The following is a 14305-nucleotide window of genomic DNA, read 5'->3' as shown; positions in this document are numbered from 1 at the left end:
TTAATCTGTTTTGAGGGAAACAACTATAGGCTACATTACAAGTCAGATCTGTGGAGAGGCAACCATATTCAGGGAGAATGATTGTGTTTTTGAGCTATAGAAACATCTGTAATGAATGCATGTTAGACAGATGTGATTAATGTTGTACCATGGAACATTCCAGGCAAAGCAATAACATCTCAATGGAGACAAAGAGGTGATGGACCCTCCGCCAGAAAAGTTGCGCAATGCACCTTTAACAATTCAGGAAATGCATCGCAATTGTGATAAAATTTGTGATTTATGTTTTAACAATAAGCTTCTGTTAAAAGTTCACACCACTATCTGTATAAAGAAATGGACTGCATAAAGCGAGTGTGACATTACCCATAGCGTCCAGTCAAATGAAGCTCACTCAGGCTAGCAGTTATAAAGGCAAATGTGGAGCCAATTGCATATTAAGAACAGGAATTTATTCACTGGCAAAATAGTGAAACACAAGGATCATGTAGAACGGGTTAATACGAATATTTTAAGACCAAAATGAAGAGACTCACAGCAGCAGGTACAGAGAGAGAGGAGAGTTGATGGAGCTGGAAGCGCCCTCATGCTCACTTCCTATTTGGGTCCGTTTTAATGTCCATTTACATTACCAGTCAAAAATTTTAGAACACCCTAATTTGTCCAGTTATTTATTGCAATTCAAGTCGTGCAAGTCCAATGAAGAGCTTGAAATGGTACAAAGGTGAGCTTGAAAACATGGAGCGTCCAACACAGTCTCCAGACTTAAACCTAGAGATGGGCAAGTGGAGCCTCGTGAAGCATTGACACCTCAGTCGCAATATTGTCTCAAATGGTTCGACTTGTCTGAGGCCTTGGAGAAACACTGACCTCTAGTGGACAAATTTAACCATTGGCACACAGGTGTCTCAGCATCGACGAAGTATTGTTAGTGTAAGACAATACTTGTGTGCAGAGCGACACCGTACCAACAACAACAATGAATAATAATGATGATCCCAAACCATGGATCACTTTTTTCCACTTGTAGATGCCATCGAAAATGAAACACATGCCAAAAGTCGCCAAAATCACCACTAACGTCACACAATACTCCTCACTACCCAACATTTTTTTATAAGAAATATTGGTGCATCTTTTATACTGTAGCAGTTAAGCTCTTGTCAAACCACAGAAGTGCGCTGAACACTCTGAACCAATCACAGAGCTGGAACATTCGCTGAGCCAATGAAACGCTTCGATACACTGAAGCGATTGACACGCAGAGCGAAGCAGTCAGGGGAGGGACTGACACTTCGACACTTTGGTCACGTGAGCGGCTGCTGCGAGACGAGCTCCGAGGCAGAGCTTCAGAGCGATTTGTTTCTGAAAGAATGAGACGAGCTCCAGAGCTCCGACTCATTTGCCCATCACTACTTAAACCCCATCGAGCTGGTTTGGGATGAACTGGACAGAAGAGTGAAACCCAAGCAAACTGCAAGTGCCACACATTTATGGGAACTTCTGCAGCAGACTTGAGAAGAACTTTCTGAAGAATATTTAATGTCTATTGTAAAAAGAACAAGTCACTAGTGTGTTCAGCTGTTCTATCTGCCAAACAAATCTGACACTTTCATCAATCAAAAGTTTAGAATATGTTGTGGTTTGCAGTAAACAGTAAAAAACTGAAAAAAGTGTGGTGTTCTAAAACTTTTGACCGGTAGTGTACGTATATAATCTGTGGTTCACATTTTAAAGAACTACCAAAGAGAAATCTGAACTGACAAACTAAAACAAGAATCAGATTTGTGAATGTTTGTACAGATCTCAACTACAGGGTTAGCGTTTTTTTATACAGACTAAAACAAGATATTTTCTTGTTTGCGGAGGAAATTATAGTCGAAGTGCTATAATTTTCTCCACAAACGCAACATATACAGATTTGTGATTCGCTTATTGCTTCCGTTCATAAAACCACGACTAAACCAGTTATTTAGAGCTTTAGTCCTTTCATTAAATATGACTTTATTTTTCAACGCTTTTTCAGATAATGTGATTTGAGTCTAAACTTACTTCGTACTTTTACACATTCAGAAGATATAATATTTCATTTTTAATTGTTTATTGCTATGGTGACGGTGCTGGATTTCCATTACCCTGATCCATCACCATCAAGGTGTTTTTATCGCCAAAAATACCTTGATAAACATGCTTTTTTACTGCGAATGGTCGCCTTTCCCCAGATCTGACTAGTAACTTGTCCTGGTGCTATGAATTCCTTGTCTCCATGGAGATAGACAAGTTTAATCCCATATTTAAGATGCATCTCCACGGAAACAAGCAGTTGGTATAACTTTCTCAAGAAAAGTTCCAGCTTCAGTTTTCTTACTCGAGTAAATTTTTCCTCCCTTTCTCTGATGTATTCTTGGTTATTGTTGTCCTCTTCGTAGAAATATAGGTTTAATGCCGTACTGTGGAACATTTCGAGCAAATTCAAGCTCCATTGAGACCAGCAGTTGGCGAATCCTTCACATGAAAAGTTCTGCAATAGACCTTTAAAGTCCATCTTGTTTGAGTACATTTTACTTCTTCTCCTGGTGTATTCTCAGGTTTCCTCCCCCTACTGAGATAGATTATTTTAATGCCATACTGTGGAACATTTCAGGCAAAGCTATAACATCTCCATGGCAAAGTCTTCACATCAAAAGTTCTGCAGTACACCTTTGAAGTTTCCGTCTTTTTACTCAAGTATATTTGTCCTCCTTCTTGTTTTCTGTCCTCTCTGGTTTCTTCCTCTTATTGAGATGAGTTTAATGCCATACTGCGGGACATTTTTCCTCCCTTCCTCTGCTGTCCTCTCCTCTGTTCGTGATGGACGCTGTGAGCGGATGGAGCAGAGCTGATCCATATCTGCTCTCATTTGCCCAGTGCATTACACAGGAGATCAATAGGCCCTGACAAGCCCGATGTCATAATATACATGTGCTGTGCTCGCAGTTATACAGGCGCACCAGCAGGGGGCGCTCAGGGGCAGACGGGTGAACAAGTGGACAATGTGATGGTTACTGGTCAAAGTTTAGACTTGCCATCTCATTTACTGTTTTTTTTTTGGTTTTTTTTCTGCATTTTAGATACATACAGAAGATGTCAAATCAAATATCATAAAACTTTTTTCATAGTTGCTATTCTGTACATTCGTGTCACCATGGCAACTGCTGAACATTCCATGAGATATAAATACATACTATGCCATACCATACAAACTTTATTTATAAAGCACTTTAAAAAATTAACAGCTGTCCAAACTGCTGTACACAAACATAGACTAGACAAAAAACAAAACAAAAAAACAGAACACAATAAGAACCAGAACGACAAGAAATGTACATCTCACTCTGTTCTTAGGAGTGATTTAAAAACAGGTACAGACTCCACCTGTCTAATCTCTAACAGCAGCTGGTTCCACAGCCGTTGGGCAGCAACAGAAAACACACAGTCCCCATGAAGCTCAAGTTTAGTGTATTATTAGGTTTTTTTCACACCAAGAGTTTGTTTTTATACCTGACAGTTTCGACTGCTCACTAGCGTCTTCCTCAGAGTGGTCACGTGATGTTGCTGTGACGCGTCCGGTCAGCTGATTTAAACAGGTTTTGGCGCTGTCTTCCTACCGGTGGAGACAAGAAGACAGCGCCATCTGCAGTCTCACTTCCTCAGAACAGTATCCCAGGTGTGTGAGAGTAAAAAAGCCCCCTCGTCCCAGTTTATTGTCCCATGGAACCAGGACGAGTACGAGTATAATCATTTCTGTACTTGCAGATACTGAGTACCAATAATTTAACTCCCACCCCCATGAACATACACTGAGTGAGTTTATGTGCGCATCAGTGTCCCGATTATTAGTCATATCCCGGTTACGGCAGTGTTTGGGATTTGCTGTTTACATGCGCACGGAGAAACCTGACAAACATATCCCTATAAACCAGGAAAAATACAAACAACCATTATATTATAATATGTTAAATTCAGTTGGCACACATTTGTTTATGTTTTACAGAAACAAATCTCAAAACCACATGGCACATTTGCATAAACTATACCTACTCCTTTTGCCCCGATGAGGAAGGACAGTGGATTATATGTGTTCTTTCAGTGACGGAGGATGTTTTGCTGATGGTGAGTCTGTTCTGTGTGGATATCACATAGGAGATCTTTCATGTTAAACTTTTCAAAGATCATACATGTGCAGGTTGTTTGTGTGCAGTGCAGCTCTTTATTTAACACTCATTTCACTCATATACAGTCATTTTATTTACTTTATTTATTTTATTTAAGTACTGTCTTATTCAGGATCCTGAAACCGGGATACTCCTTAATGAGTCGTGTAATAGTGGTGTATCTGTGCATGGTTTCGACAAATGTTACCGATACCAGTATTAGGCATCCCTAGTGCAAACACCTAAAGGTAAATAAAATAATTATGAACTCTAAAACACACTGGAGGCCAATGGAGAGAGGCTAAAATTAGAGATGCTCTCATGTCTCTGGGTTCCAGTTCCAGTCCACTGAGTTTTGGACTCGTTGTAAACAGCAAAATGCATTTTGGCTGACACCAACATAAAGTGCATTATGATAATCCAGTGTGGTGGTCACAAATGCATGTGTGACAGTTTCAAAATGCTGACAAAATGGGCTTCGTTTTGGCAAGTTGTATTAGCTGGAAAAAAAACTAGACTTTACAACAGCACTAATCTGCTGACCAAATTTTAGATCAAGGTCTAATACAGAAAAAAAAAAAAGCTAAATACGTCTTCCTTAAATGTGCACTATGTAACTTTTTGGTTGAGGATAGACAGAAGAGTTTTGATTCCACACTGTAAAACATTCCAGACAAAGCATTAACATCTCCACAGAGAAAAGCATTTGACGGACCCTCCACCTCCAAGTTACACAATGCAGCTTTAATCCCGTCCGGTCGGCACACAGAAAAAAGAAAGGGTCAGCTAAGTTTAAGCAGTGATCAGACCATTGAGGCTGGAGCTGTGTTTGACGGTAAGAACCATGACAGAGGCGTGAAATCCTGTTCTGAGCCGATGCAGCGAGTCGAAGCTCCTTTAACCCACTTTTCTGAGGCTTTAAATGCACCACTCAAAGACAACATGGAGGGGAATGCCAAGTGGCTCCTGTGTCCTCGGCCTGACCCGCACATAACCCCCGCGTGTGCTGGGGTGTGAACGCTTTTACTGTAGAGACCGGGTCGGATCTGATGCGAAGAGGCTACTAGACTTTGCGGTTGTGGTGGTTGCTTTGTTTACAATTCTTATTTCTTATGCTTCCTTTTCCCACATAGTTTGCTGTAATGGAATTTTGCACTTTTACCATCTGTCTGCACGCTCCATCCCCCACTGTTACCCTAAAAAAAAGAAAGAAAAAAAAGAAAGAAAAAAAAGTAAAGTATGGCTCAGTGACATTGTGCTAAAACTCAAACTGTGAGTTCTCGATTTACTTGGGTAGGTTTTCCAGGCATGTCCCACTTGGAGGAGTCTCTCAGCTGGTTTGGGAAAGTTTCAAGGTCCCACTGGAAGAGCTGGAGGAAGTGTCTGGGGTGAGGGAAGTCTAGGAGTCCCTGCTTAGACGCAGCCCCCAGATAAAGCGAAAAAAACGGATGAATTCTTGAAGCGATCTGGTAGTTTTACGATATTGTGATTCAGCGATCTTTGTCCGGAGCACTGCACTTTCCTCGCTTCCTTCCTCCTTGATTCTGCAGGAAGTGGGTGAGGAAGTCTCGCCCACAGAGGAGACGCAGTGAGGAAAGAGGACACGTATAAACTCCTCGCTGACCGATAAAGTTTAAAGATTGTTTTATCCGACGTCTGCCTCCTGGAACCTCCCTCAGGTTTACTCCTTTACTCCTTCGTTCCGCGGTTTTCTTTGGGACGCCGCTTAATACGACACATGTGACTGACAGCTGAGAAATGGAGGATCGAGGAGAGGAGTCAAGGAGAAGGAAGCGAGGAAAGAGAATTGGGACACGGCCTTTGTCATTATTCATTGGTAAGATACTTTTGTAGACTGACGGACCACAAAGAAGGTGAAGTGTCTTGGTTTAGGACATATTGTGATCTATAACTGCACTTTCTCCTCCTATTGGTCAACCTCTGAGTGATTGGCAGGTGGATTTAACCAATCACAGTGAAGTATGAATGTTCAGAAGCAACGAATAGAACTAAACAGCACGAATAAGGGTGAAATTAAAATAATGGATGCAGGACTTTTCTTTACATCGTTTTCTCTAAAAGCATCACTAGCATGCTAATGTGAGTGCGTGTGAGTCCTGTTGAGATGATAGTGCAGTGTGGTGTTGGCTCGTCCGTCTGTGGACATTACACTCTGAGTAACAGTGAGCCTCAGCTGCTCTGCTCTTCCACCTTCATTTATTTATCAAATTTAGAGTCTCCCACTGCCAAGACGCCTCTCTGTTCCAAAGCTACTCTCTCTCCTCCTCTCTCCTCACTCTCTTCTCTCTCTCTTACTTTCTCCCCTCATTTCTCTCTCTTCTTTCCCTCTTTTCTTCTCACTTTCCTCTCTCCCTCCTCTCTTCTCACTCTCTCTTCTCTTTTTTCTCTCTTCTTTCTTTCCTTTCCCTCCTTCTCCCTCTCTCTCTTTCCTCGTTCCTCTCTCTCTTATGTCGCTCTTTTCTCTCTCTTCTTTCTTTCCTCTCTCCCTACTCACTCTCTTCTCTCTCCGTCCTCTCTCGTTCTTCTCTTATCTCAGTTCTCTCTCTTCTCTTCTCTTTTCTCTCCCTTCTTTCTTTCCTTTCTTCCTCCTCCTCTCTCCCTTCTCACGCTCTTCTCTCTCCCTCCTCTCTCTTGCCTTGTTCCTCTCTCTCTTATCTCCCTCTTTTCTCTCTCTTCTTTCTTTCCTTTCTCCCTCCTCACTCTCTCCTCTCTCTCTCCTCTCTCGTTCCTCTCTCTTCTCTCAGTTCTCTCTCTTCTCTCCTCTTTTCTCTCCCTTCTTTCTTTCCATTCTCCGTCCTCCACTTACCTCACTCTTTTTTCTCCCTTCTCTTTCTTTACTCTCTCGCCTCGTTTCACTCTCTCTTCTCTCCTCTTTTCTCTCTTCTTTTTTCCTTTCTCCCTCCTCTCTCTTTTTCCTCACTCTCTTCTCTATTTTGCTTCACTTCTCTCTCTCTTCTCTCACTCTTTCTCCTTTCTCTCCTCACTCTCCTCCTCTCTTTCCCTCCTTTCTCTCTCCCAGCTTTCTCTCTCCTTTCCCTCCCCTCCCCTCTGCCTCCTCTCTCTCTCACACCTTATCCTCCTTTCTCTCTCTTCTCACTCTCTCCTCCCTCTGTCCCTCCCTCTTCTACCTCTCTCTGTCTCCCTCTCCTTCTATCTGTCCTTTCATCCTCCTCTCTCTTCTCTCCCTCTTGTCTCTCTATCTTCTCTCTCTCCTCTCTCTCACTCTTTTCTCTCTGTCCTCTCTCCCTCCTCTCTCCTTCCTCTCTCTCTTTTCTCTCCCTCTTTTTCTCTCCTCCTCTCTGCAGCACGGTGACAAGTCGCTTTTAGCCAAATCCTATTTAATCTTAAGGGGTGTGAGTGGATAAAGCTGTCTGCGTGGTCCACTCCACAGACTCACTCAGACACAAGCACATAACGCCGGCTCAGGCTCAGGCTCAGAGCACGCAGCCACAAGAGCAGAGTCCACGGGAGGAAAGGGGAAGATTAAAGCTCCTAGATGACACAAAACTGACTCGTGAGCTTTTAGCCACGTTAGAATGTTTTACCTCCTCAAAAACAGACCTGGAGTTGTGTTTTGTTTCATGTTTGAGTAATCCTGGTTTATATTTCCAAAGCTCAAAATGCTCTGTTCCACTTTGTGATGTCATATACTGGTAATTTGTGGCCATACCGACTTGTAAAAGCCTCATCCCGTCAGATCTCAGAAGCTAAGCAGGCTGGGCCTGGGTAGTACTTGGATGGGAGACCACTAGGAACTCCAGGTGCCACAGGGGGCGCCAGTGGTAAAAACTGTCGTCGTGTCCTTAGGCAAGACACTTCACCCACATTGCCTAGTATGAAAGTGGTGTGAGCATGAGTGTTGGTGGTGGTCGGAGGGGCCGATGGCGCAGATTGGCAGCCTCGCTTCCGTCAGTCTGCCCCAGGGCAGCCATGGCTACAGTAGTAGATTACCACCACTGAGTGTGGACTGACTGAATAATGAACTGTAAAGGGCTTTGGGTATCTTGAAAGGCGCTATATAAATGCAATCAATCAATCAATCAATTTTTCAAGTTGACAGCTACATTTATACCTTTAATACACGCATCAAGAATCTCGGACTTTCGGACATTGCGCAGTGCATACTGGGAAGGATTTTCCGAAAAAGTGAGCATCAAACCGCCATTCGTAACCAAGGTTGAAAGAGGGATCAGGATTCTGCTTTGATGGCGCTCCACACACAAAGTGTTTGCTGCAAACTCGGGATGATTTAGGCAGTTAAAGTTTTCCTTTTTGGTCCTTCCCATGGATCAATCCTGTCCATCGCCTTCGCCTTTCACTATTTTTCAATTCTGTTGGGAAGAGAAACAGTTTGAACAGAGGTTTGCAGTCACACACATCTGATTCCCTTTTGCATTTATGAAGTTCGCAAACAAATTTCTCGAGCTGTTTTCCACTGTTAGGATCCAACAACCACACAATTACGATGTCCGAATCCCATAACTAAAATATAACAATATCAGAACCAACTTTGACAAAAGTGAGCATCACATCCCACTGAGACAACGAACATGGCGGTTTGATGCTCACTTTTTCAGAAAATCCTTCCCAGTATGTATTGCATAATGACCGGAAGTCCGAGATTCTTGATGTGTGTATTCAGAAGAGATCGGCAATTCCAGAGCTGAAATCAACCAAATGATTCAAATGAAAGTATACGAATATTAAAAACATATTGGAGCACTTCCTGTATTACCACATGACATCACAAGGTGTAACAGTATTTTTCAGTTGAGAGAAGAACTCCTAAATATGCAGGGTTTGAGTGTTAAACATGTGCGTGTGAAACAAAACACAACTGGTTATGTTTGTGATGAGAAAACATTATGACATAGATCAGAAAATAATGTAATGCGGGTTCTGTAAAGGTACACTGTGTATTTATTTATTTATTTATTTTCTGCTGGGAGAGCTGCTATCTGCTTGTCTCCATGGAGATGTTAGCTCCTGCTTTCCCTGGAATATTCATTATAACTTAAACTCATGCATTTATTCAACTGGCTCCGTGCACAACAGCACCCGGCGAGCTCACTGTTAACGTTACCACTTCCTGTCCAATTATATCTCCGTGGGGTTTGCCAAGTTGTGCTAAGGTGAATAAATACTTTTTTGAGTGAGGGATGAAGTGGTAGATTTCAAGTTAACACCTATTTTTTACCTTTAGTTTTGATGAGATTGGCAATTCCAGGTCTGAAATCAACCAAATGAGTCAGTGAAGGTGTATGGAGTTTAAAAAAGCAGTGGAGTACTTTCTGTAGGACCACATGACATCACAAGGTGGAGCAGAGTGTTTTCAGTTTGCGAGAAGAACTCAGCCTACATAAGCTACTACTACCGTATTTTCTGGGCTATTAGACTCGCTCTTAAACCTCTAACCCCATCAAAAAATGACAATCCAGAGCTCCCTATACAGGAATCCACTCGGGTGTCCCAGTACGACTTCAGTAAACTACAAAGCCACAGCGCACGCAAACACACACGGAGCAGACAGCGACCGCACCACGACAAACACCCGCAGCCACACTCATCACTCCACACCGATGAGGAACGGAACGGAGGAACGAACCGAAAAAGCGAGTGCAATGTGCCACTTCTAGCCACAACTGAACAACTGAGTCACTGCGACAATCCGTTGGTCCCAGACAGCACCCTCCCTACACGCCACAACTGAACAAAGCCCAGAGTCACCGTGAACGCACCACACAAACAAAACCACTCACCCATCACACTGTTGTGTTTCGTTTAAAGTCCGTCGAAAATAGACCATTTATTGACAATGCACCTTTATAATCCAGAGCGCCTAATAGCCTGGAAATTACGGTACTACTACTACACTCAAATACTACAATTTCTATCCTTCAAGCACTCAACGTTATTTAGAACAGTTTGTGCAGATTTATTCTCTGTTGTCCCTTCAGAACTCACCGCTGTGTGATGTTCCACCAGCTGTCCTGCTCACTCTGTCCCACCGACGTCAACTTCACTGGTCATTATTAATCTTTAAATGCATTAGTCTCAGTTATCCAGAATATCTCAAACAGTATTTAATTCCAGATGAAGAAAAAGAGATAGAGCACTTCACTGGGTCATAAGAGTTAAAAAATAGTAGTACCGGTGCTCTACGAGGGTTAACAAGGTAATCTTTAAACAGAAAGTTACTCTTACTAGAAAATGTTGAAGTGGGCAAGGTACAAACCCAAGGAATATATTAGTTCATCACATGACAATTGGAAAAAGACAACGAAAACCCCAAAACTAAAAAAGATTGGCCAACCACGAGGAATCACTCAAATCACATCACTTATATATTCCTCATGGTTGGCCATCCTTTTTTTGTTTTGGGATTGTTCACACAACTTTCTGTTTAAAGAGTATTTAATTCCATTCAGATCCTCTTACAGTTTATGTCACGCCGATCAGATATTTTTTTTTGTTGTCCCAAGAGTCAAAAAACAAATAGGAAAACATTCATTTAAATATAAAGCTGCTTCTTATTGGAACGACTCCCCTCATCGATTCACACATTAACTTTTGTCCCTTCATTTAAAAATGTTCTGGTTCAGTATTTACAGAACCCGTGTAACTCTTTTTGATCATTTTGTTGAATTTTGTTGTTGTATTTTGTGACTGTATTTGAACTTTGTCTTAGTTTTTGTTCAAATTTGATTCATTATGTCTCTAAGGCCCATCCATACTAGAACATATTCGAGTTGTTTTCGTTGTGGATGCAGTGTTCGTCCACACTAATCCGATTGAAAACGGCTCCAAAGACGGAACAATCTGGTGCCAGCCAGCTCCCACAAATTCATTTGCGTACACATCTGATGCATCACTGTGTGGACGCCTGAAAATGCTGATACTCTGACGTAGGTCTATGCGCCACAAAGTAATTCACGCTAAGATGGCTAGAATATATGTCCATTCATATATACGATCTACGTGTACGACCTGCATATAATCACAGAAAAGTTTCACATGAACCATCTCCAACGTGACAGAAGCACAGAACAGACTCACCATCAGCAGAACACTCCTCTGTCACAGGAAGAACACATATATTGCACTGAGTCGTGTCCTTTAATCCGACAGAAGCTGAACCGCATCAGCGCACAATAGTGAAATGTTTTTTGAGCGCTCAGTTTATGCAAATTAGTCATGTGGTTTTAAGTTTCGTTTCAGTAAAACGTAAACAAACATGCTCCAAGCTGTGTGGATAGGGAAGGATTGCGGACACAGAAACGACGTATCTGGACGCAGATCGTTTCCAATACGGTGATACATTTCCGTGTAAACGTAGTCTAACAGTCAAGTCCGAGTGTGTGTGTGTGTGTGTGTGTGTGTGTGTGGTTGTGTTGATTTTGTTGTTTTGATGTTTATTTGAATTTATGTATTCTACTGTCTGCCCTTCTGTATCTGTTATTGTTATTGGAACTACGAGGACCCCCTTGAAAACGAAATGGCGAGAAATCTCAAGGGGCTTATCCTCCAAACAAATAAATTAAAATTCAAGCTTGGGATGTTTTAAATGAGGACACAACCTTGAAACACAGAATATTGTAATCTGGACCCTTGAATGCCATACTGCGTAACATTTCAGTAACATCCGCATGGAAACAAGCAAAAGGGTCATATGTACATACACCTTAGTATTCCAATCCATGTTTATCTGTTTTAAAAGATGATTATTAATAAGATAAGCCTTCTTTTTTTGGGAGTGAAACATGGAAGCGCCTCATGTGTTGGAGTGCGCGTGAGTGGCAGATGGCCTTTTTCTGTCAGTCTTTTCCAAACAGCTCCAAAAGTCTCACATTAACATCTCAGTGTGCATCATCACAATCCACTGCAAATCTTCATTAGGCCTCAACCATCTCGCAAAATTATCTCATCGGAATTTCGTGTGACAAATTGCAATTTCCGAGTTGATTTGGAGTGTGTTTTCAGAAGATTGAGACGTGAACGGCTGATCTAACGCGAGAGTTCGGTGCATTCAGGTGTAAATCACAAGGCAGGCAGTCTTAAATCAAGATTCAACGGAGAAATTCAAATGTTTTATTTATTTTTAACTCATATGATAACACAATTGCAATTCAACTAAAATAAAAATATTTTCAAAAATCTATACTAGTCAGAGAAAATGTGTTTGTACAGCAGATTTTGTGCACAAAGTAAATTTAAATGCTTTACAGAAATAAAGTAAAATCACAATGGATGGACAGTTTGGCTTTAAACTTATCAACATTCCCTGGTGGTGTCATGCTAACTGGAGGCACTGCTATGTCTTTAATCTGAGCTTTGTTTAACAGAATTGATTTCACCGGAACAGTTAGCCAATAGTTTCTCAGTTGTTCTCGCTCACTCTTTTTGCAGAAAATCAAACCTGTATCGATCACACGGTCCTGAAAAAGTTAAAATCCATTTTGTATTTTTTCCCCCAGAGTTTTCAGAATATCTTAAAACTTTGAGATAGAGTCAGACTTGTTTCTTACTATATGTGTACATCGTGGCACCATGGTAGCCTCTGAATATTTTATATAGATGTACACTACCTGTCAAAAGTTTTAGAACACCCTCATTTTTCCAGTTATTTATTGCAATTCAAGTCGTGCAAGTCCAGTGAAGAAATGGTACAAAGGTAAGAAATGAACAGCCAGAGGTTAAAGAAAAATAAAAGGTAACAAAACACAAGTCCAAGCTCTGCCAAAACTACCTCAGGAAAAAAGAACAAGATGGTAAAGCTTGAAAACATTGAGTGTCCAGCACAGTGTCCAGACTTTAACCCCCATGGAGCTGGTTTGGGATGAACTGGACAGAAGAGTGAAAGCAAACTACAAGTGCCACACATTTATGGGAACTTCTGCAACAGACTTGAGAAGAACTTTCTGAAGAATATGTGATTTCTATTGTATAAAGTATACCACAAGCAGAGGCGGCGTTAACGTTAGGCAAAAGTAGTAAAAGCTGCTTAGGGCCCCCAAACCTCTAGGGACCCCCAACCAATTGTCCTCAGTGTCACTAATAGCCAAGGCCTCAGAGCAATTGCAGTAGTGTACTTTTAAAAAATAATCATAAGAAAAATAATAATAATGGATGTAAACAACAATGTAATTGTAGTAGCAAAAAAATAAATCAACTTTCAGCTCTGGTTGTCTAGTAGGTAAGGCAAGTTTCCAATCCACCATAATTCAAATAAATAGAATGAAATGTGCATGTCTCTAGAACAATGGGGAAAAACAGATAATAAGTATATTAAAAACAAACAAAACAAAAACAAAAAAAAAAAAAAAAAAACAGGGCATTATAGTGAGGGTCTCCAACTCAAGTTCGCCTAGGGCCCCCAAATTGTGAACTCCTGCTGACTACAAGTGTGTTTAGCTGAGATCATCATCAAAAGTTTAAAATATGTTTTGGTCAACAGTAAAAAAAAAATTAATAAAAATTAAATTAAATTAAATTAAAAAAAGGAAAATGTTCAGTTATTTGACCAATAACTGAAATATTATGATATTTTATCGATAAAAGTCTCACAATATATCGAGTTACAAGTTCCTTTGTTTAAAGGGATAGTTTGGGTTTTTTGACATGAATCTGTATGGCATCCCTATTTTATCAGCACCAAAAACAACCAGTATCTGGGCTCACCAGATGCTTTCGGGGGTAAGTCAGTGTGGATGCACGACACTGCTCACGAGGATGCCATACAGATTCATGTCAAAAAACCCGAGCCATCCCTTTAAATGCATGATTTTATAGTAGCAACAGTTTATGAACATCGGAAACTACATATCCCATGATTCATTTCACCGCAGACAACATGAAGAAATATGTTTTTTTGTTTTTTTTTACTTGAATTCTTGGGATTATGATGGAAATAATAAACACCAAACTCTTGTCAAGGTATTTTAAAAGCAAAAAAGTGTTCCATCTACAATTATATCAGCCTCTCCAAAATATCGCAATAAATATCATACCGTGAGATGGATATCGTGATAATATCATACCTAGAGAGTTGGATATCGTTACATCCCTTGTAGTGTATAATATAGACATCCATG

At 41.0% G+C, this 14305-nt stretch overlaps 1 pseudogene; it reads left to right on the top strand.

The window, feature by feature from the left end:
- Positions 1-7870: 7870 nt before the first annotated feature.
- On the top strand, positions 7871-7987 carry LOC129407755 (5S ribosomal RNA; annotated as a pseudogene).
- The last annotated feature ends 6318 nt before the right edge of the window (positions 7988-14305 follow it).

This window comes from Boleophthalmus pectinirostris, unplaced genomic scaffold, assembly GCF_026225935.1.
Source record: "Boleophthalmus pectinirostris isolate CB_2022bp ecotype Guang Dong unplaced genomic scaffold, ASM2622593v1 HiC_scaffold_13, whole genome shotgun sequence".
Lineage (NCBI taxonomy): Eukaryota > Metazoa > Chordata > Actinopteri > Gobiiformes > Gobiidae > Boleophthalmus > Boleophthalmus pectinirostris.
The sequence above is the reverse complement of the archived record's forward strand: the minus strand, read 5'-3'. Positions and strand labels throughout refer to the sequence as shown.